The sequence below is a fragment of the Phacochoerus africanus genome, chromosome 6 (genome assembly GCF_016906955.1).
Source record: "Phacochoerus africanus isolate WHEZ1 chromosome 6, ROS_Pafr_v1, whole genome shotgun sequence".
Classification (NCBI taxonomy): Eukaryota; Metazoa; Chordata; class Mammalia; order Artiodactyla; family Suidae; genus Phacochoerus; species Phacochoerus africanus.
This window is the reverse complement of record NC_062549.1, coordinates 7985290-8007912: the sequence shown is the minus strand read 5'-3', so window position 1 is coordinate 8007912 and position 22623 is coordinate 7985290.

Here is a 22623-nt window from a genome sequence, read left to right as displayed (position 1 = left end):
TGATGACTTAAAATTAACATCGAGTCACTTTTAAAACATTTTTTTACTGTTTGCTTTTTAGGGCTGCACCTGCAGCATATGGAAGTTTCCAGGTTAGGGTTCAGATAAGTTCTTCACCTGCCGTCCTATACCAAAGCCGCACCAACGTGGGATCTGAGCCACATATGCTACCTACACCACAGCTCACAGCAACACTGGATCCCTGACTCACTGAGTGAGGGCAGGGATCGAACCTGCATCCTCATGGATACTAGTCGGATTCGTTTCTGTTGCGCCACAATGGGAACTCCCTAAAAATCATTTTATGAAACACATTTCTTTTTTTTCTTTTCTTTTTTTTTTTTTGTCTTTATGCCATTTTCTTGGGCTGCTCCCATGGCGCATGGAGGTTCCCAGGCTAGGGGTCCAATCGGAGCCGTAGCCACCAGCCTACGCCAGAGCCACAGCAACGCGGGATCCAAGCCGCACGTCTGTGACCTACACCACAGCTCACGGCAACGCCGGGTCCTTAACCCACTGAGCAAGGCCAGGGATCGATCCTGCAACCTCATGGTTCCTAGTCGGATTCGTTAACCACTAAGCCACGACGGGAACTTCTGAAACACATTTCTAATCCTCACTGCAGCCCTGTGAGGTAGGTCAGATCGTGATCCCCCCCCACCCCCGTACAGCTGACTAAACCACGGAAAGTGAAGTTAGGGAAGTTTCTCCAGGAGATCTCATTGTGGCATAGTGGGTTAAGAATCTGGCTGCAGCAACTTGGGTTGCTGTGAGGCAAGGGTTCGATCCCGGGTCCCATGCAGCGGTTAAAGGATCCGGCATGGCTGCAGCTGCTGCATAGCTCATAGCTGTGGCTTGGATTCAGTTCCTGGCCCGGGAAATTCCATATGCCGTGGGTGCGGCCAAAAAATTAAATTAAATTAAATAGAATTTTAAAATGGATTTTCTCTGAATCACATGGCTGGCCAGGAGAGGAACAGGTGGTCCGCCATTGGCCCTCGCTTACGGGACCAATTCATTACACTGCTCATGGGAATGGACATGTGTTAACTCCAGGTGACCTCGTGATAAGATAATCTCATTCCACTGCACACCTGCATCTTGAAAGAAGAGAAAGGAGGGTAGTGACAGCTTTTTGGATAAGACTTGTCCAAAACTGAGGTCCCCTCCCAGGAGTGAATCACTGATGCAATCACCTCTCCTGTGAGTTTCAGCCGGAGAAGGCGGAGCCATCTAAACTATCCATCATTCGAGGACTGGAACATGATTGGAAGACGTTTGCTCAGTACAGAGAGCACTGAGTAGGTGTCAGGCGTGGTGCTAAACAAAGCTTTGCAGCAACATTTGTGTCATTTAATTGTCACATCCACCCGTGAGTATGCATCCTCACCCCAATCTCCAGGTGGGAGCTGAGGCTCACAGAGGTGGAGTGGCTGAACCACGATCTGAAATGGAGCAGGGGGAAGATTCAAATCAAGTCCCACATTGTCAAAACCCATGCTCTCTGTCCTTCCCCAGCTACAGCTAAGATGCCAAAGGCTCTTGGCACTTACTTGGAGCAGGAGCAAATAGCCTGGAATTGGAATTAGAAGACGCGGGTTGGATTCCTGGTAGCTGTGTGTCCTGGAGTAAGACCTCACCTCTCTGTGCCTCTGGGTCTTTAAGCACCTGATAGGTTTAATATTACCTTGCTTGCCAGCTGTTGGTGTGGCACAAATGAGGTTCAGAATGTGAAAGCGCTCTGAATACAGTAAGGTCCAGGCAGCGTTCACAAAGCCCTGCTTTCTTCCGTCCGTCCCTCCCCTGTACCTCCTTCCCAGCCCCATAGAGTAATCTTACCTCTAGGGAGTATTTAAGGCCGCGTTCCAAGCCCTGGACTAACAGGCTGCCTTCCTAAGAAGTGGTAGAACCAGGTTCAGGTTTGCTCCTTTGATGAATAAGAAACAACCCCAGAATTCCCGTTGTGGCACAGCGGAAACAAATCCAACTAGGAACCATGAGGTTGCAGGTTCAATCCCTGGCCTCGCTCAGTGGGTAAGGATCCGGCGTTGCCGTGAGCTGTGGTGTAGTTTGCAGATGTGGCTCAGATCTGGTGTCACTGTGGCTGTGGTGTAGGGTGGCAGCTAGAGTTCTGATTGGATCCCTGTGCCACAAGTGTGGCCCCCAAAAGACAAAAGACAAAAAAAAGTTCCCCTTTGGGGAGAAATTCCAGGGCCTCACTCATGTAGGAAAGACTTAGAATAAGGGAGGAGTGGTTGCTTCGTGTTGGCCTCTCTTTTAATTGCACAGCATCCAGTGACATGGCAGGGATGGGTACAGCCTGGCCACTCCATTTTCAGGGAAGGTGCACTGAGGTCCAAGGAGCCGGCAGCCCTTGGGAAGGCTCACGGCAGGTGGGTGATGAGAGCCAGGCTGTCTGACCGCACACCTTCCCGCCTCACCTGTCCTAGCTTGAGATGCCCTTGCCCAGCTGAGGGCTTCAGTCTCCACTCTGGGCTTGTGGGCTTTGCCCTCTGGCTGGAATTTGGCAAACCCCAGGTCTTAGCTAAAGAAACAATGCCCCCCCCCAACCCCCCGGAGTTCCCGTCATGACTCAGCAGTAATGAACACAACTAGTATCCATGAGGACTGGGGTTCGATCCCTGGCCTCGCTCAGAGGTTTAAGGATCTGACATTGCCATGAGCTGTGGTGTAGGTCAAAGGCACGGCTCGGATCCCTTGTCGCTATGGCTGTGGCATAGGCCGGCAGCTGCAGCTCCGACTGGACCCCTAGCCTGGGAACTTCCATATGCTTCAAGCGCGGCCCTAAAAAAAAAAAACAAAAAACAATAGCCCCAAAGAAATCAGATTTAGCCTAATGAAGCATCACAGGGATTAACCATGGGGTTTTTATTAAGTCAGAAAGCTAAGCTGGAAGGCTCTCTTCTTCCAGGTCTGTTTCCCAAAGGCACCAATAAAGCAGCCCAGCTCTGCTGCCCAAGGTCAGGGTAGAGTTAGCAGCATCTTTGAAGCAGTTTCTCAGTTTTCCCAGGGAGGGGATGAGTCAAGCTTGGGGAATCTACTCCGAGAAGGGCTCCAGGCTCAGGAGCCTCCCTTCCTGGCTGCCAGCATCCTATGGTGCATGTGTGGGTACCTCTTCCTCCTCCTACAAAAGCTCCCCCCCAGCACTTCTCAGGGCTGGGGAGTGGGAAGACCACCCCAGAAGCTGGGTTGGTTCAGGGCCCAGTCCCGTGGAGTTGATCTGGGACAGCCATGGGCATCTAACTCAAAAATGGGGACAGTGGCACTCACCTCTTAGGACATGTATGGAGATTAAACTTGGGGATTCATTTGGTTTTCAGTTATTCCTTCATTTTTTTGCCTACTTACTTTGAGGCTAACCATGTGCCAGGCACGGTAACTCCAACGGTGACATAGAAGACGAGTGCTCCAGTGCAGCTTATATTCCAGCGGGAGGAGGCAGGTGGTATCATAAGACGGTTGGAGCGCCAGGCAAGCTCGAAGGGAATTAGAGGTGGGGAGTGGTTGGAGGCCCAGAGCCCCACCAGTGAGACAAGGAGATGCTGAGAAGACCTGAAGGATAGGAAGCATCCCGTGCAGATGGGGTGGAACAGAGGAAGGTTCTGGAAAGGAGGAAAAGGAAGGCAGCGGGTGGGCTAGAATGCAGGCTGGGGGGCCAGGCAGGTTCAGAGGAGGCCCCCCAGTCTGGTGGAGTGACTCTCAGGGTGAGGGGAGGGCCCTAGGTTCAGTAGCAGGGGAGCAAAGAGATGATTTAAGAGCTGTGTGCAGGCGTGGGCCAGGGCTGGACATGCAACCATCAGTGGGGAGACTATTGCAGCTGTCCTGGAGAGAGGTGACAATGCCTGTCCCAGCCTAGGGTGGGCAGTGCACGTGGAGGAAAGGGACAAAGACAAGGTACAATTTGGAGGTGTTACAGGTATGCTGTCCAGCATGTGGCGCATAATAGGTGCTCAGGAAGTATTAGCTCCCCCTGCTGTGGGCCCTGAGCATGATTAACGTCCACGCTTCCACTGCCTAGCTTGCCTCCTTGTATACAATAGGGGCTCATGGGCATTTTTTGTGCTGAACTGAACACCTTTTACCTGTGTGACCTTGAGGAAGCCCGGTAACTTCTCCATGCCTCAGTTTCCTCATCTGTAAAATGGGCATGATACTGGCACCTCAAAGGGCTATTGCAGGGATTCAGTGAGTTAATTTAGAACAGACTCTGACACCTAGTAAAAATGATCAAGTGGTTACGATTCCTTTTATTACCATTATTTACCTCTCCCCTTCCTTCCCATGCCCCCCACACGCCACAGTCTGGCTAATGTGAGTTACCTAGAAACCATACCCTGCATGGTTTATGGTACGACAAAGATTAGCCCACAACCCATCCTGCTTAAAATTCTCCCATTGGGCCAACTGTAATGGAAAAAAATAAAAATCATTAAAAAAAGAAATCTCCCATTGGAGGGAGTTCCCGCCATGGCTCAGTAGAAACGAACCCTACCAGTATCCATGAGGACATGGGTTTGATCCCTGGCCTCGCTCAGTGGGTTAAAGATCTGGCGTTGCCATGAGTTGTGGTATAGGTAACAGAGGTGGCTCAGATATGGTGTTGCTGTGGCTGTGGCGTAGGCCGGCAGCTGCAGCTCCGTTTTGACCCCTAGCCTGGGAACCTCCATGTGCCACAGGTGCAGCCCTAAAAAGCAATAATAATAATAATCTCCCAGTGGACGTCCACACAAGTAGAAGAGTTTTTCATAATGATCTGAGCCCGGAACCTACTTCCATTTTGCATAGACTCTTTTTTTTTTGTCTTTTTTTGCTATTTCTAGGGCCGCTCCCTCGGCATATGGAGGTTCCCAGGCTAGGGGTCGAATCGGAGCTGTAGCCACCGGCCTACGCCAGAGCCACAGCAACTCGGGATCCGAGCCGCGTCTGCAACCTACACCACAGCTCACGGCAATGCCGGATCGTTAACCCACTGAGCAAGGGCAGGGACCGAACCCGCAACCTCACGGTTCCCAGTCGGATTCGTTAACCACTGCGCCACGACGGGAACTCCCATTTTGCGTAGACTCTTGAAGGGGTTTCTGCCTAGAGTTAACATTCTGGAATTTTCTAGGATGCAGCTGCCTTGTAAAGTGACGGAAGTTTGTGCTTTGTTGACTCTGCGGTCTTTGCGAGCTGTTCACCATTTTGGAAAATCGCATTCCCCCTAGAAGGGTCTGGCATCACCAGCAGAACACACCCGGGGCGGTTTGATTTGTAACTATTCATGGCGATGTTTTATTTACAGGTGTAGAACCTCTGACTTACGTTTTCCAGCGCATTTTCACGTTGAAATACCTATCGGGGTATTGCAAAACATTTTCCTCTTTTTCCCCCTTTGTGTTAAAGTAAGAGCATCTCAGGAGTTCCCACTGTGGCGCAGTGGCTAACGAATCCAACTAGGAACCATGAGGTTGCGGGTTCGATCCCTAGCCTTGCTCAGTGGGTTAAGGATCCGGCATTGTCATGAGCTGCGGTGTAGGTCACAGACGTGGCTCGGATCCTGTGTTGCTGTGGCTTTGGTGTGGACTGGTGGCTACAGCTCCGATTCGACCCCTAGCCTGGGAACCTCCATATGCCGCCAGATCGGCCCTGGAAAAGTTAAAAAGACCCCCCCCCCCCCGCCAAAAAAAAAAGTGAGAGCATCTTAGGCATTTTCTAAAATCACACTTACAAGCAGATTACACTGTGATTTTGATTTCCAGGTTATTCAGATAGCCACGTTTAAAGGAGAGCATGCAGTCTTCAGTTCTGGGACAAGGAAATAAGTAGGTCGGGAAGAGGAAGTTCCTTGGTAGAGGGTCCGGGTGGAATTTCAGGCATGTAAACATCTCTTGGGGAAGTCACTTGTCTCTGCTGCAATAACTCCTCCCCAGTCTCTAGGAAGCACTTTCGTCTGGCCTCTAAGACAACAGCAATATCCATGCATCTTTGCCCTTAAAAGGCTTTAGAAATAATTAAGTTTTTGCTCTCAGGGTACAGACTGTGGATCATTGTCTTTTATAGGGCAAGGGGCCTGGCTGGGAGGCAGAAGGCCTCAGTTTGGGTCTCCTTGTGCTGCTCATCTCGGGACACTGCACTTCTCTGAGCTTCTGTTCGCTCATTTGTAAAAGCAAGAATAATAGTCTCATCTCTGAGCGGGGAGTGTTTGGGGATCTGCAAAGGGCCCCAGGAACACAAGGCAGCTGCCCTGGAGGCCGAGGCCACAGGAGTGGGTCAGGCTGCCCCCCGAGAGCAGGTATGCTGGGAAGCCCTCAAGACCAGCTCTGATCACCAGCAGCCCTGCCAGCCCAGGTCACGGCACTTAACCTCCGTTTCCCATCCACAAGCAGGCACCGGACCCAACCCACCAGATGTGTCCTTTGGCCACAAAAGCCCCATAAGCTTAATTTAAGTTTAAACATGTTCACAGGAAGGGGAAATAACATTTATTCAGAAAAGAGAATCTCTATTCTAATAATGGAAAAAAAGTATTAACTGAAAAAAAAAGCGCAACCTAAAGGTTGAGAATTACATTTTATTCTGCAGGTGAAAAGAGGGCGTAAGCCCTGGAGGCAGCCACTCAGCTGGCTCTGAGAGTTAAAGGAGGAGCCAGGACACAGAGGAGTTTTTGCAACAAGGACCAGGTAGTCAGAATATCAAAAGATCACTGTTATTAAACAGAAAAAAAAATGAACCACCTATAATGGAAAATCAAAATCATTATATTAAAAAAAAAGTTCGTCAAAATTAAAAAAAAAGGTTCATCAAAAATAAATAAATAAATAAAAACCAGACAACTCAAGGTAATGAATTTAGTGCTTTTTCTTTCTTTCTTCCTTCTTTCATCTTCCTTCTTTTCATGGCCACATCTGATGGAAGTTCCTGGGCTAGGGGTCGAATCAGAGCTGCAGCTGCAGGCCTACACCACTGTCATGGCAATGCAGGACCCGAGCTGCCTCTGCAACCTACATTGCAGCTTGAGAACAATGCAGTTCCTTAACCCACAGAGCAAGGCCAGGGATCAAGCCCACAACCTCACAGACACTCTGTCGTGTTCTTAACCTCCCTAGTCACAATGGGAACTCTTAGTGCTCTTCTAGGTATGGGAAGATGCAGGAGTCCTGGCTCACTGGGAGCATTCCTCGGCCAAGCACCTCAACCCTCTGGGGTCAGCATCCTGGGCTTTTGCATCCTGAGTCCCCTCGGGATGCACTGTTGAGGGTGGCTGCAGTGAGTGCCTGAGGGCAGGCATCCTTTTTGCATCCTGAGCTCCCTCGGGGCTCACGCTCAGCAGCTGCTATAGTGTGATGGCTTGATGGCTGCAACATCCTTTGTTTACTGATAGGACAGTGCCCACTTCTCATTCACAGAAGCTAAACCCAAATGTTCCCACGGGTCTAGAAATAGCCTCAGAAGGAAAAATGACTCCCAGAAAGGAAGGTGGTGGCAGTCATTTCCCCGCGTGGCTCAAGCTCCCAGGCAGGCCCCCTGCATCTGAGCTGTGAGCAAAAGGCTTTCCCTCTGCCCCAGCGGGGCAGCCCTGGACCATCCGGCTCTCCTTTGATGAGCACCTTCCCTCAGCCAGGTCCCTCAGGATGCTCCAGGTCAGTGAAGGGGTGGGGGCAGAGGAAAGCGAAGCTCAGGCTTGAGTACTACCGGGATGACTGAGGTAGCCCCCGAAGCTGAGTGAGCACAAGGTGGGCAGGTGTCAGGGGTGGTGCCAAAGAGGCACCGCACTTGAGATGCATTTTTTAGACTAAAACAAAGATTAGGAGTTCCCGTTGTGGCTCAGTGGTTAACGAATCTGACTAGGAACCATGAGGCTGCGGGTTCGATCCCTGGCCTTGCTCAGTGGGTTGAGGATCCAGTGTTGCTGTGAGCTGTGGTGTAGGTCGCAGACACGGCTCAGATCCCATGTTGCTGTGGCTCTGGTGTAGGCCGGTGGCTACAGCTCCGATTAGACCCCTAGCCTGGGAACTTCCACATGCCATGGGTGCAGCCCTAAAAGGACAAAAGACAGAAAAAAAAAAAAAAAAGAAAGAAAGAAGGTGTGATAGTTCCGGGCGGTGAAGCAACCTGTACAAAGGCAGGGAGGCATAAGAAAACGTGACATGATTTAATTTTGATTAACAGTAAATGTATTGGGCATAGAGTATGGGGATTGGAAAACTTAGAATTGTGTTCAAAAAGATCCATGGGGTCAGCCAGGACGTCCCATGCAGACCCTCCCTTAACTGCCTTTGGGCAATGGGAACCATTGAGGGATGGCTGGCAGGAGGGGATGTGGTCAGGTTTGTGTTTTCAAGAGCTTGATGTGAAACAAACAAAAAAGGAGATTCCTCTGTGGCTCAGCAGAAATGAACCAGACTAGTATCCACGAGGATGCGGTTTCGATCCTGGCCTTGCTCAGAGGGTTAAGGATCTAGCATTGCCATGAGCTGTGGTGTGGGTCGAAGACGCGGCTCGGATCCAGTGTTGCTGTGGCTGTGGCGTAAGCCAGCAGCTGCAGCTCTGATTCAACCCCTAGCCTGGGAACTTCCATGTGCCCCACCTGTGGCCCTGAAAAAAAGAGGGGGCTTGATGTTTCCTGTTCTGTGGTGGAAGCATCAGAGCAGGGAGGGAGTTTCGATCTGTCGCAAAGGGCGAGACAAAACTGAACTGTGGTCCTGGGAATCATTAAAAGGAGATGGGGCTGAAAGATGCTTAAGGGGACAGAAGAGAACAGAGTGACTGAAGGGAAGGCTGAGGTGGCTTTGCCAACAGGTCCCCCAGCAGAGAACATTTGCTCAGAGGTGCAGAGGACAAAGCTGAGGCATTTGAAATACAAGATGAGTTTTACACAGGTAACACCTGATGGGACAATGTCACATGAATCTTTGGACCCATCCTGAGAATTGGTTGGTCCTGGGATATTTATTCTTCCAAGACAGAAAATGACTTGTTCAAGGTCATACCTCCAGGAACAAAGCCATGATTACATCTGCCTATGAACTGGGACCCTGATGGGCAGACATTTGAGAGACCCTCTCAGACTCCTTGGCTGCCTGCCACTGTGCCACTGAAATGTGTTTCGGCATCTGAGAAAGGGCCTGGACTGCGCTCACGGGAGCCCTGCCTGAATGTCACAGCATCATGATCCCCCAGAGCTCTCCTGGGAGAGAAGACACAAAGCCCATCACTCTGAGCAGAAGGGGCTTTGGTTACCACGGTGACTGGGATGGTGAGAGAAGCTTCTTTTTCTCTTGCACAAAAAAAAAAAAAAAAAAAAAAAAAGAAAAGAAAAGAAAAGAAAAAGGTGTGGTCCCTTCTGTGATAAGCTATAAACTGCCTCACACATTCTGTGGCTCTGGGTGCCTCTCCCCGCTTCTCTCTTTCCTTTGGCTTGTGAATTTCTCCCTCGTGCTAAGTAGGTCAGTTAAGTTGCAAACATTAATTGTCTGTGCCGTCGGATGCCAAGGCTCCTGCCTGGCCTTCCTCACCTGGCCCAAGTTCACGCTTACTTCAGAGGCCCCCTCACGTGTCCCCTCCCCCTTGAAGCCCAGGGCACGTCTCACGCCTGCTTGCCTGCTCCGTGGCCCCTACAACACGCCCTAGGCTGATTGAGGATGTCTCTATCTCTGGAGCCCTCCTACAGGGCTCTGTGACCCCTCCTGGAGCCCGTTCAGGTGGGCTCTCCCCTAGATTCTGAGGGTTCTGTCCTTTGTATCTTCCTACCTGCTGTGTGACTGCTGCCCAATTGTTGCATAAATCAGTGAACAAATGGATCAATCCATGCATGGATATAAAGTATGCTAGTAAATATTTTAATGAGGGGAGTTCCCTGGTAGCCTAGTGGCTGAGGATCCCGCATTGCCACTGCTATGGCACGGGTTCAGTCTCTGGCCCAGGAACTTCCACATGCCCCAGGTGGGGGAGATACTGTAGTGAAAACACTGATACATTTTAAATATAGCATAATAATATTTGTGTAAAACACACATGCTGGGTCCAAAAAAAAAAAAATACCATAGACTAGGTGGTTTAAAACAACAAACACCTATTTCTTACAGTTCTGGAGGCTGTGGAGTTCAAGATCAAGGCCCTGGCAGGTGGAAGCTCACTTCCCGGTTCATCAGGGACCAGCTTCTCACTGTGTCTTCAGGTGGTGGGAGAGGGTGAGAAAGCCTTCTGCGGTCTTGTCTATTTTTCTTTTTACAGCTGCAGCTGCAGCATATGGAAGTTTCTAGGCCAGGGGTTGAACTGGAGCTGCAGCTGAGGCCTATACCACAGACACACAACACAGGCTCTTCAACCTACAGTGTAGCTTGCAACAGCACTAGATCCTTAACCTAGTGAGCAAGGCCAGGGACCGAAACTGCATCCTCAAAAAGACAACATCAGGTCCTTAACCAACTGAGCCACAACAGGAACTCATGGGCTTTTTTTTTTTTTTTTTTTGGTCTTTTGTCTTTTGTCTTTTTAGGGCCTCACCTGTGGCATATGGAGGTTCCCAGGCTAGGGGTCTAATCGAATGTAATCATATCTGCAACTGCTGGCCTACACCACAGCCACATCAATGCCAGACCCGAGCCACGTCTGCAACCTACACCACAGCTCATGGCAACCCTGGATCCTTAACCCACTGAGTGAGGCCAGGAATTGAAGCCACATCCTCATGGATAATAGTCGGGAGCCACAGTGGGAACCTCTCCTGGGCTCTTTTTTTATAAAGGCGCGGATCTCCTCCACCAGGAGTCCACATTCATGACGTAATGATCACTTAAAGGCCCACCTCCTAACACCAGCCCACTGGGGAGTTAGGATTTCAACATACGAATCTGCAGAGGGACACAATCTTTCAGTCCACAGCAGTGCTCCAGGGCCTAAAAATGAAAAGTGAGGGAGTTCCTGCCATGGCGCAGAGGAAACAACTCCCACTAGGAACCATGAGGTTGCTGGTTCAATCCCTGGCCTCGCTCAGCGGGTTAAGGATCCGCTGTTGCCATGAGCTGTGGTGTAGGCCGGCAGCTGTAGCTCCGATTGGACCCCTAGCCTGGGAACCTCCATATGCCGCAGGTGCGGCCCTAAAAAATAAATAAATAAATACTTTAAAAAATTTTTATAACAATATCATGATGACAGATCAGTCTCTATTCAGCATGACATAGGTTCCATTTTATGGATTCGTAATAGTGTATCTAACCGAGTTTCTATCAGACCCAAGGGTTGGATGTCAATTAATGAGCCCATCAGTAGGGCCTGTTTTCTCTTCGTCTTCAGCGGCCCAGGTAATATTTTCTTCATTTCTGGCTGACTTCTGGATGAAAGAGGTGTGTTGTCCACGGGTATTCATCTCTGCTATTGACCTTGCGTTGTATTTAGCAATTAACAGTGAATTAAATGAATTCAATGCGTTTCTATTCATTTTCTCCAAAGACCATGAAATCGCTTCAAAGGCTCTATGGTGCATAAACTGCTGCTCCTCACGTGGCCACAATGAGGAAGTGAATAAGTGAATGAATGAGCAAATGGGTGAGCGGGTGAATGTCTGAAGCGTCGGATCTAGATGACCAGAGTCAGGAAGGGTTGGCAAATGTTCTAACCCAGGGGTAGCGGCATAAACACCAAATTTGTTAAGATACCATTTGCTGCATTATGTCCCCCGGATCAGTGTTCCATTGTATTTAGTCCACCATGGATGGAGCCTCAACTTCTTTCCATCTTTCTTTTTTATTTTATTTTATTTTTTTTTACTTTTTAGGGCCACACCCGCGTCCTATGGAGGTTCCCAGGCTAGGAGTCTAATCGGAGCTGCAGCTGGCGGTCTATACCACAACCACAGCAATGCAGGATCTGAGCCGTGTCTGTGACCTATACCACAGCTCACAGCAAGGCCAGATCCTTAACCCACTGGGCGAGGCCAGGGATCGAACCCACAATCTCATGGTTCTCGTTGGATTGGTTTCCGCTGCGCCACGACGGGAACTCCCTTCCTTTCCATCCTTTATTATCTAAATAACACTGTATGCTTTTTGGAGTATTTCCTTACCAAAAACTTTCCCAAAAGTTCTGGAAAATCCTGAAACGTGGAATTGCTAAAACAAAAGATTCATTATGTTTAGAGAGGTTTTTTTTAACATCATATAAAATTTCCCTCTGGGAAATTTATAGAAAATCTTTCACTCCAACAGTGGTGTATGGCTTTTGGCAGTACCCTTTTCCATTCCGGGGTGGGGAAAAATTAGGTGAAATTTAACTGGGTATTTCTTTAATTATTGGTTCGGCCAAACATATTTTTATACGTTTGTTAGCGACTTTCTTACATGAATTATTTGTTCTCATCCATTGAGTTTTTTTGAGATTTTGCTAAATTTCTCATGGTGGTGGAAGATGACTTTGGGGTTTCTAATGAACCATATCTCCTGGTAGTCCTGCCTCTGCTTCCCTCCCCCTTGAACCTGGGCTGCTTGGGTGACTTACTTCAACTGACTGAATAAAGCAGAAGTAACACTGGGACTGTTTCAGGGCTCAGCTTTTGGAAAGCCTAGCAGCTTCTGTTTTTGCCAGCTTGGAAGCCAGCTGACAGGGAACTAGGGCAACCCCCATGACACACCCACCCTGTCAGAGGCCCAGGCAGTGGCATGGATGAGCCCCTAGGAGAAAAACAGGCTCCAGCCAACAGCTCTGGCTCGGCTGCCAACACCAGCCAGGTGAGTGGTCATTTTAGAAGTGGGTCCTGCTGCCCATTCCAGCCACTTCTGGCTGATGACCAGACACGCAGAGCCAAGAGGAGTCGGCACAGCCAAGCCCTGTCCAGTCACAGAATCAATAGCAAAGAAATCAAACAATTGTTTCAAGCCACTGGTTTGCAGTAATTTGTTACACACCAATAGAAAACTAAAACCTACTCTTTATTTCTTTTCTTTTCTTTTCTTTTGTCTTTTGTCTTTCTAGGACTGCACCTGCAGCATATGGAGGTTCCCAGGCTAAGGATCTAATGGGAGCTACAGCTGCTGGCCTACACCGGAGCCACGCAAGATCTGAGCCACGTCTGCGACGCAAGATCTGAGCCATGTCTGCGACCCACACCACAGCTCACGGCAATGCCAGATCCTTAACCCACTGAGTGAGGTCAGGGATCAAACCTGCAAACTCATGGTTCCTAGTTAGATTCGTTTCTGCTGCTCCATAACAGGAACTCCCTACTCTTTATACCAATTCTATAGATTGAAGCTTACATATTGAACTGTCTGACATATTAAGTGTCTGAAATTAATTATCATGGTTCATTTTATTTTCTCCAGAATTTGTTTGGTGCTTTATTCTAGCTGATTAATGATCTATGCAATCAGATCTATTCCCTTTTCTCTGCACAACTTCAGCTTTTGAGGTCACGTTGAAGGCTCTCTCTCACCTCAATGAAGTGCCATAGTACCCATGGTTTGGCTGTTGTTTTGTTTGTTTGTTTACTTGGTTGTGTGATATTGATCAATTTCGTCAATGTAGAATTTACATTGAACCAGGGCAGGGGTAGAGGAAGTCTCTGGTTGCCCAGGGCTTTTTCTGGACCTGAGGTGGGAAGTTAGTGGGGACGGGGACAGGGAGGGACAAGCTGTGACAGTGACACAGTGAAGTTGTCTGGAGAAAGGGTGGCAGGTGACAGGGGTCAGCAAGTGTCAGCAGTGACCCAGATGTCCTCTGGGTTCCCTCTGATGTGACAGTGAGGTCTCGTCCCCAGAGCCCGTCTTCCCTTCAGGTCCCCTGGGTCCCCACTGCATGTGCCACCCCCTTATTGCTGAGATGGTCACGAAGAGTGCCTCACTAACACCACCAGCCATAGCTAGCTCTGCAAAGGGTGGCATTCAGGCCCAGCTGGGAGCCAACCGTAGGTGAATGGGCAGAGGTGAGCCAGCCCAGGACATGGCCATCCTTCACGAGGTCTGGCCTGCTTTTGACCAGCAGCCCATAGCAGGGAAATAATACACAACAAAAAAGGTATGGGCAAAAGCCACACCTCCAGGTTGAAAGAGACTTAAGATGCATCAGTTAAAATGCACTATAGGGAGTTCCTGTTGTGGCTCAGCCATAACCAACCCAATTAGTATCCATGAGGATGCGGGGTTGATCCTGGCCTTGCTCAGTGAGTTAAGGATCCAATGTTGCTATGAGCTGTGGTGTAGATCACAGATGCAGCTCAGATCCCGAGTTGCTGGGCTGTGGTGTAGACCACCAGCAGCTATAGCTCCAATTCTACCCCTAGTCTGGGAATTTCCATGTGCCGTGGGGTTGGCCCTAAAAAGACCCCCCCCAAAAAAAAAGGTTAAAATGCACTTTATGAATCTTGATTTGAAAAAAAAATCATTAAAGTTATTTGGGGAGTTCCCATTGTGACTCGTTGGGTTAAGAAACTGACATAGTGTCTGTGAGGATGCGGGTTCAATCCCTGGCCTTGCTCAATGGGTTAAGGATCCAGAGTTACTGAGAGCTGTGGCAAAGGTTGCAGATGCGGCTCAGATCTGGCATTGCTGTGGCTGTGGTTGGCAGCTGATTTGACCCCTAACCTGGGAACTTCCATATGCCACAGGTGTGGCTGTAAAAAGAAAAAAGAAAAAAAAGAAAAGCTATTTGGGAAACAAATCTGTACAATCAACTCTGAGCTGGTATTAAATGAGATTAGGAATTTAATTATCTCGGGTGAAATGATGCGTGTGGTTGTGTGAGACAAAGCCCTTATTTTTATTCATTATTTTTTTCTTTTTTGGCTGCCCCACGGCGTACAGAATTCCTGGGGCAAGGATCCGATTCAAGCTGCAGTTGTAACCTACACCACAGTTGCCGCAACAGCGGTTCCCTAACCCACTGGTCCAGGCTGGGGATTGAACCTGAGTCCTAGTGTGCTCCAGAGACACCACCAATACCTGTGTGCCACTGCAGAAATCCGGCCCTTATTTTTAGAAGATATTTCTTGAAGTAGTTAAGGATGAGTGATCATGCAGTCTGCATCTTACTTTCCAGGGATCCAGCAAATAAAAGAAAATTAAAAGTCAAATGTGGGAGTTCCCATCGTGGCTCAGTGTTTAAAGAATCCGACTAGGAACCATGAGGTTGCAGGTTTGATCCCTGGCCTTGCTTGGTGAGTGAAGGATCTGGCGTTGCTGTGAGCTGTGGTGCAGGTCGCAGACGCGGCTCGGATCCTGTGTTGCTGTGGCTCTGGCGTAGGCTGGTGGCTACATACAGCTCTGATTAGACCCCTAGCCTGGGAACCTCCATATGCCACAGGAGTGGCCCTAGAAAAGGCAAAAAATAAAAATAAATAAAAATTCTAGAAAAAAGGCAAAAAGACAAAAAAAAAGTCAAATGTGGACAATATTCAATCTTGAAAAGTAGTCATAAAAATCATCATTGTATTGTTTTCAAAAAGAAAGAAAATGCAGGCACAGTGCCAAGGGAAACGAGATGCCATCTCTTTGTGTTCTTTCTCAGTATTTCTATTAAGATCCCCTAGATGGAGTTCCTGTGGTTTTGCAGCAGAAAAAAATCCAACTAGGAAGCATGAGGTTGCAGGTTCGATCCCTGGCCTTGCTCAGTGGGTGAAGGATCCGGCATTGCCGTGAGTTGTGGTGTAGGTCACAGATGTGGCTCAGATCTGGCATTGCTGTGACTGTGGTGTAGGCCGGCAGCTACAGCTCCGATTGGACCCCTAGGCTGGGAATCTCCAAATGCCATGGGTGTGGCCCTAAAAAACATAACAAAAATAAATAAATAAATAATAAAAGGAAAGAAAAAGATCCCTGAGAAAATGCTGGTCTGCCTCAGTGGTACTACGGGGTGGAGACTCATCCTGGGGCTGAGTTTCAAAGGGGGTTCGTGGCAGTAGCATCAGAGTCTGGGCCCGGCAGAGGGCATGTCCTTCCTCACGGAGCCGAACTATGGGGCCTGTGTACCCTAAAAACTCATCCAGGGCAGCCCGCAGATGCAATCCTGGGAAGCTCTCCAAGGACTGGACCCAGCCTGGACCATACCCACCCAGGGGGTGAGCTGAATGAAAGGTTCAGATATGCGTGATATTCCCTCACCCACCCTAGGGGGCCAGCTGAGAACCAGGGCCTGGCCCACGTGACCTCTCTGGCCTCCTTCCTCTGTCCTGCCAGGCTGTCTGGGTCCATCAATCACTCTGTCCTGCATTTAAGCCTGGCGATCAATTGCTTCCTAGGGTGTGACTTAGAAAGTGGGCCACAGATCACTATTGATTGTGGAAGACCAGGCGCGTTTCCCCGGGGGCTGGAAAGGTCCCTGGCTCTTCATTTATTCGTTCCCCTGTTGATTCATTCATTCACGAACCTGGCTCTGATCAAGGACTATTGACCTGAGGACTGGAAGGTAAATGAGACCTGGAACCCGCTCTGGAGGCACTCACTGTCCCCTCCAGCACAGTGACTAAGTCCATCATGGACGATGCCTTTAGAGGTAAGCATGGCACAGGGGAGTGAAGGGTGGCCTCTTACCCAAACCAGGGGGAGGAAGGAGAAGGGCAAGGGCAGAGAGGGCACTGAGCAGGGCAGAGGGGCGTGGGATGCTGTCATGAACAGTGATGCTGATATATATATATATATATATATATTTTTTTTTTGGTCTTTTTATGGTCACACCCACGGCATATGGAGGTTCCCAGGCTAGGGGTCATCAAATCGGAGCTACACCTGCTGGCCTATGCCACAGCCACAGAAACGCCAGATACGAGCCATGTCTGTGACCTGCACCACAGCTCATGGCAACGCAAGATCCTTAACCCACTGAGCGAAGCCAGGGATGGAACCCATGTCCTCATGGATTCTAGTCAGGTTGGTTACTGCTGAGCCACGATGGGAACTCCAGTGATGCTGATCTTTATTGAGGCTCTTCTCATGTCACTGTGGCTTCTCTAATCCTCCCAACAACCCTGAGAATGCCTGATTCTGGTCCCTCATCACCCACGTGGGGTATCAAGCTTGAGAGAGGTTCAGTAACTTTTCTGAACAAGTACACGATGCTCATGAGATCTGAACCCACCCATGAAGCTGCCCACTCCTGAGCCAGGCTGCTACCCTGGGGCATTGCTGCCTCTAAGGCAGGGGCAGGTGTGGCCGAGGCAGGGACACCAAAGCCAAGAAGGGGAGGTCTGCCCATTAGAAGGATTTGGCAGAGCAGGGAAAGGGGCATGAGGGGGAAGGGTTGAGACCTAAGGGCCCCAAGCCACAAACGCTTTACCAGTCGGGAGTGGAGACTGCGCTCAGAGAGGTTAAGGGAACTGACAGAGATGCAGAGCCACGCTCAGCAGGAGGCCCTGCGGCTTTGTCCCTTATACCTGGTTGACCTTGGTGTTGAGGGAGCCTAGATCAGCTAGGCAGTGGGGTGGGAGATATGGGGAGCAGGGAACAAGTGTCTTTTTTTTCTTTGGACAGCAAAAGTGCTGCCTAAGCGCTAATAAGCCCCCATGTGCACAAGCGCACGTACAAACGCACTGGCTGGGCTGACTGGTCCAACTCCTCAGAGGTGGGGCCGAAGGAGGCAAATATTTAACCAGGGAGGGGAGAGGTATGTCCCGTGTTTCCCAGCCCCAGTGCTGACCCCAGGCCCTCCTGAAAGGTGCTGAGCGAGGACCCTGCCTAGGGCCCCCTTCCCTCCCCTCTCACACTCCACCCTCCCCCAGGGATGCTGGGATGCTTCCCAGCAGGTGCAAGGCCAGAAGGTTCAGGCCGCATCCTGCGGGCATCTCCTATCATCAGCCTAGAAACTCTTGGAGTTCCTGTCATGGCACAACAGAAATGAATCTGACTAGTCTCCATGACAACGCGGGTTTGATCTCTGGCCTCGCTCAGTGGGTTTAAAGACCCGGTGTTGCCGTGAGCTGTGGTATAGATCGCAGATGAGGCTCAGATCCCGTGTTGCTGTGCCGTGGGTGTGGCCCTATAAAGCAAAAGCTAAAAAAAAAAAAGAAGAAACTCTTAGCTGCAGAGGTTTTGGGGGGTTAGGGGATTAGGACTGCCCTTTGACAGATGGGGAAACTGAGGCCCAGAGAAGGGAACCCCTTGCCTAGTGTCACACTCGCAGAAGAGGGATGCAAACACAGCCTCGTGACACCCAGCCGGGGCCTTCATACTTCCTGTCTTAGCCCAGGCTGCAATCACAACGTACCATTGACCAGGGGGCTTAAACAACAAATACTGACCTCTCACACTTCTGCAGGACAAGGCTGATTTGGTTCCTTGAGAGCCCTCTTCCTGGTCTGCAGATCGCCACCTTCCTGCTGGGTCCTCTCGGGATGGAGGGGGACATTTCCTGGCTCTTTACTCTTTGTGATGAGGATATTAATCCCATCGCGAGGGCGGCACTCTCAAAACCTCATCTAATCCTCCCAAAGGTCCCACTGCCAATAACACCTCAATGGGGGTAGAACTTCACCATGAACTTGGAGGGGCACCAACATTCCATCCACAGCACCCCCCAAGATCGGGAGGCTACCTTGGCCTTGTTGCGTCTTGGTTCTGCAAATACTCTACCCCGCCCCGCTTGTTATCTCTTGTTACCCGTTCTGTTTTCTTCCTGGAATCCGGTTCCCTCCTCAGTGGAGGAGAAGCCTTTTTTTTTTTTCATCTCTGCAGCTCTGGAGCTGGCTCGGTGCCTGGTGCAGCCCGGCTGCTGAGGGAATTTGTTAAATCTGTTTAACTTTCTCTTTTAATGCGCCCACATCCGGCTTCCAGATTAATCTTTCTAGGATAAGTGGAGGGAAAGGCAGGCGGTGATTCAGTCTGTGCAAAGGCCCTGAGGCATGAATGTCGGCCAGTGAACTTGGAGGATTTTGGAGGCCACTGGCAGGTGCGGAGAGCAAAGACGAGGGCTATAGGGTGGTGATTTAGTCTGCTGGGGTTGTCATAACAACACACCACAGACTGGGTGGCTTCAATAATAGGAATGTCTTCTCTGGAGGGTAGATAGATGTCTAAGATCAATATGCTGGCCAGGCTTGTTCCCTCTGTGGTCTCTCTCCTTGGCTTGTAGAGGGTCCTTTTCTCCTCCCTGTGTCTTCACAAGATCTGTGTGTGTGTGTGTGTGTGTGTGTGTGTGTGTGTGTGCCTGTGTCCTAATCTCTCCTTGTAAGGACACCTGTCATATTGGATTAGGACACCCCCCCCATACCATGACCTCGTTTTATCTTAATTACCTCTCTAAGGACCCCATTTCCTGGGACCCTGAGGTCCTGGGAGCTTCAACATGTGGGTTTGGGGGAAAAGGACATACCTCAGTCCTAACAGGCAGGACCTTGGGAAGCCTTGCAGGACCAGAAAGGGACTTCAGGCTTAATTCTCAGTTGCTATGAGGTCAGCAGAGGATTGAGAATAAAATAGTGGATTTACTCTTTAAGAAGATTCCCTTGGCTGCTGCGTGGAGATTAGAGTTAAGGGGGTTAAGCGCTGAAGCAAAGAGGGAGCCATCAGAGGAGTCTGGTTGAAAGACCACGGTGCTTGGACCAGATGGGCTGGAGGAGGCAAGGGCAACAGCTGGATTGCAGTGGGTTTTGAAGACAGAAATGATAGTACCTGCTGGCAGGTGACTGGGTATAGGATGTGAGAAACTGAAGTTATGAAGGACACTTGGGCTTCTGTCAAGAGCCATGGGGTGCATGACGGGGGCACTTAGACGCCTGCAAAACGTTTAGCACGGTGCCCGGGGCATGGTCAACACTCAACAGAGGTTAGAGATTTTATCCTCCTCTCCATTCCATTTGCGAGCAAAATAAAAATTACCGAAACAAACTCACAGACACAGAATGCAGATTGGTGGGTGCCCAGGGAGAAAGGGAGGGAGTGGGAGTTTGGGGTTGGTAGATGCAAACTGTTAACATTTAAATGGATACACAATGAGCTCCTACCGAAGGGCCCAGGGACCAGTGCCCAATTTCTTTTTTTTTTTGTCTTTTGTCTTTTTTTGTTGTTGTTGTTGCTATTTCTTGGGCCGCTCCCACGGCATATGGGGGTTCCCAGGCTAGGGGTCCAATCGGAGCCGTAGCCACCAGCCTATGCCAGAGCCACAGCAACGCGGGATCCGAGCCGCATCTGCGACGTACACCACAGCTCACGGCAACGCCGGATCGTTAACCCACTGAGCAAGGGCAGGGACCGAGCCCGCAACCTCATGGTTCCTAGTCGGGTTCGTTAACCACTGCGCCACGACGGGAACTCCCCAATTTCTTATGATAGAACATGATGGAAGATAATATGGGGGAAAAATGTATATATATGTATGACTGGGTCGCTTTGCTATACAACAGAAATTGTACAACATTGTAAATCAACTATAAGTTTAAAAATACCAATTTTAAAAAAAGTTACCAAGCCTCTGCCTGGAAGGCTTTTCACAGGCTTTCGGCTGGGAAAAGAGAATTTAGTGACTCTCACGGCTTTATTTTATCATCAGCCCCAGTTGAAGCCTTGGGTGGGGGCTGTGGTCGTTATCAGTATTAAGGTCGCCGGGTTCTTCTCGGACTGAATACACTCTTCCCGTGATGTGTCCCAGGTTCTCCCTCTTGTCCTTGCTACTACGGGCCCTGCCGTAGGCGGTCCTCAAAGGCCCCTCCCACGAGCATCCCCCGACACTCCCCAAGCTTTGAGGATGCTATGGTCCCTCCCATGGCCTCTGAGAAAGACTTCCTGGGGACAGGATCACTTCCTGCTGCCCAGGACAGACTTGCTGGAGAACAGCCTCTGCTTGGCCCTCAGGCTTCTGCTCACGGAGACAGGGTTGGGAGTTCTGCCCTCACTTCCTGAGGCACCGATTCAGGGCGTTAAATCAAACTGCAGAGAATGAAAACTAGTCCCGGGTTTCCCATCGTGGCACAGCGGAAACGAATCTGACCAGGATCCATGAGGACGCAGGTTCGATCCCTGGCCTCGCTCGGTGGGTTAAGGATCCGACGTTGCCATGAGCCGTGGTGTAGGTCGCAGTCACAGCTCAGATCCTGCGTTGCCATGGCTGTGGCATAGGCCAGTGGCTACAGCTCCAATTTGACCCTTAGCCTGGGAACCTCCATATGCCACGGGTGTGGTCCTGAAAAAAAAAAAAAACAGAGGCCAAGAGAAAAAAAACTATTTCCAAATGAATCCCCTAAATGCTCGTGGTTACTTCAGGGGCAGGTCTCCGTCTGGCGCTGCCATTAGGCTTTTTCTCCATCACATGCTCTTCCCTCCTCAGAACAAGAGGAAAAGCAGCCTCTGGGCTCAGAACCTTCCTGGGCAGCTGTATCTCTTGCCAGAATTTAAAGCCTCATTTGCTTTTGACGGGGTTTATTTCTGCCGAGGCTCTCAATTTACGACCTGCAAAACGGCTTCTCCACTTAGAACAGAGATGCAATGTTTTCCTCTATTTTTTTAAGGTTTCAGTTTGTATAAGGGAAGCCATTACATTTTATTTTTAACGTGAGGTAATAAATGTTACAAAATGGGCTTGGATTATGGCAAAAATCACAAGCGTAATGTGCCCAAGGCTGCCATTTGGGAAGCATTACTCAGACACAAACATGAAGGCAGGCAGGGGAAATGAGGCCCTGGAAGGGGTGCCAGGCACCCGGGGTGTGGGGAGCTGGGCCCGCCTAGGGCGTCACAACCATTAGGTACCACTTTCTCCGTTTTCCCTGCCACCAGCCTGCGAGACGCCAACTTCCCTGTGGTGGTTGTGAAAACCGCATTTCAGAGAGGTTGAGTGACTTTCCCAAAGTCACACAGCTAATTGAAATGGAAACAGGACTGGACACCTGGTTCCTGGGTCAATGCCCTTTCCACACCGGGCTAAGGCCATTCCACACAAGCTCCCTTCTCCCCTCCCTGGCACATTTGCGGCAGGGGGATCAGGGTTGGGAGGGAAGCTGAGTTTACGAGCTCTAGTCCTGCTTACATTGTTGCTGCATGAACAGTGGGATTCCTCATTGTGCTGACCTGCCACGATGCGCTGATCCATCTCCTAAAACTGCACATCCATCTGTTTTCTCTGGCAAGACACACACCTGGCAACACAGAATTCTCATACCAGGGAACACCCGCTTGCACACTGGGGACTTATTTCTATTAAATTGACCCTGCACACAGCCTCGTGTGTTCCCCCATTCTCAGCCTGGGTACACTGAGGCCCACAGCGGTTCTGTCACTTTCCATGCACTCAGCAGAGAAAGGGAAGAGCGGCCACTCCACCCTGGTCCCCCTGCCCTTGACCTCCAGTTTCAGAGACGCCCCCTCCTCCCTTAGCCCTGGATCTATGCAGTAGCCAGAGTTCTTTGCCCCTGGGACAGGAAGGATGGAGCGCTCGATGCACAAGCCCAGGGCCACACATGGTCACAGGGGAGGGGGTAGGCCTGGGGAGAGCAGGGAGGCAGGAGAGCCTGGTCCCTCTCCTGAGGGGTTCTGGGTGTGCCAGCCTTTGGCCTCCAGGGCAGAGTAGAGGGAAGAGTCTGGGCCAGGGAAGCAGAAACCCCCTCCTGGACCGCACACTCACTCCAGTGACCTGGGGCCAGCTGCAAACCCTCAGTTTACTCATTTGCAAAATGGGAGGAACTTTGGGAATTGTGAACTTGTGGGC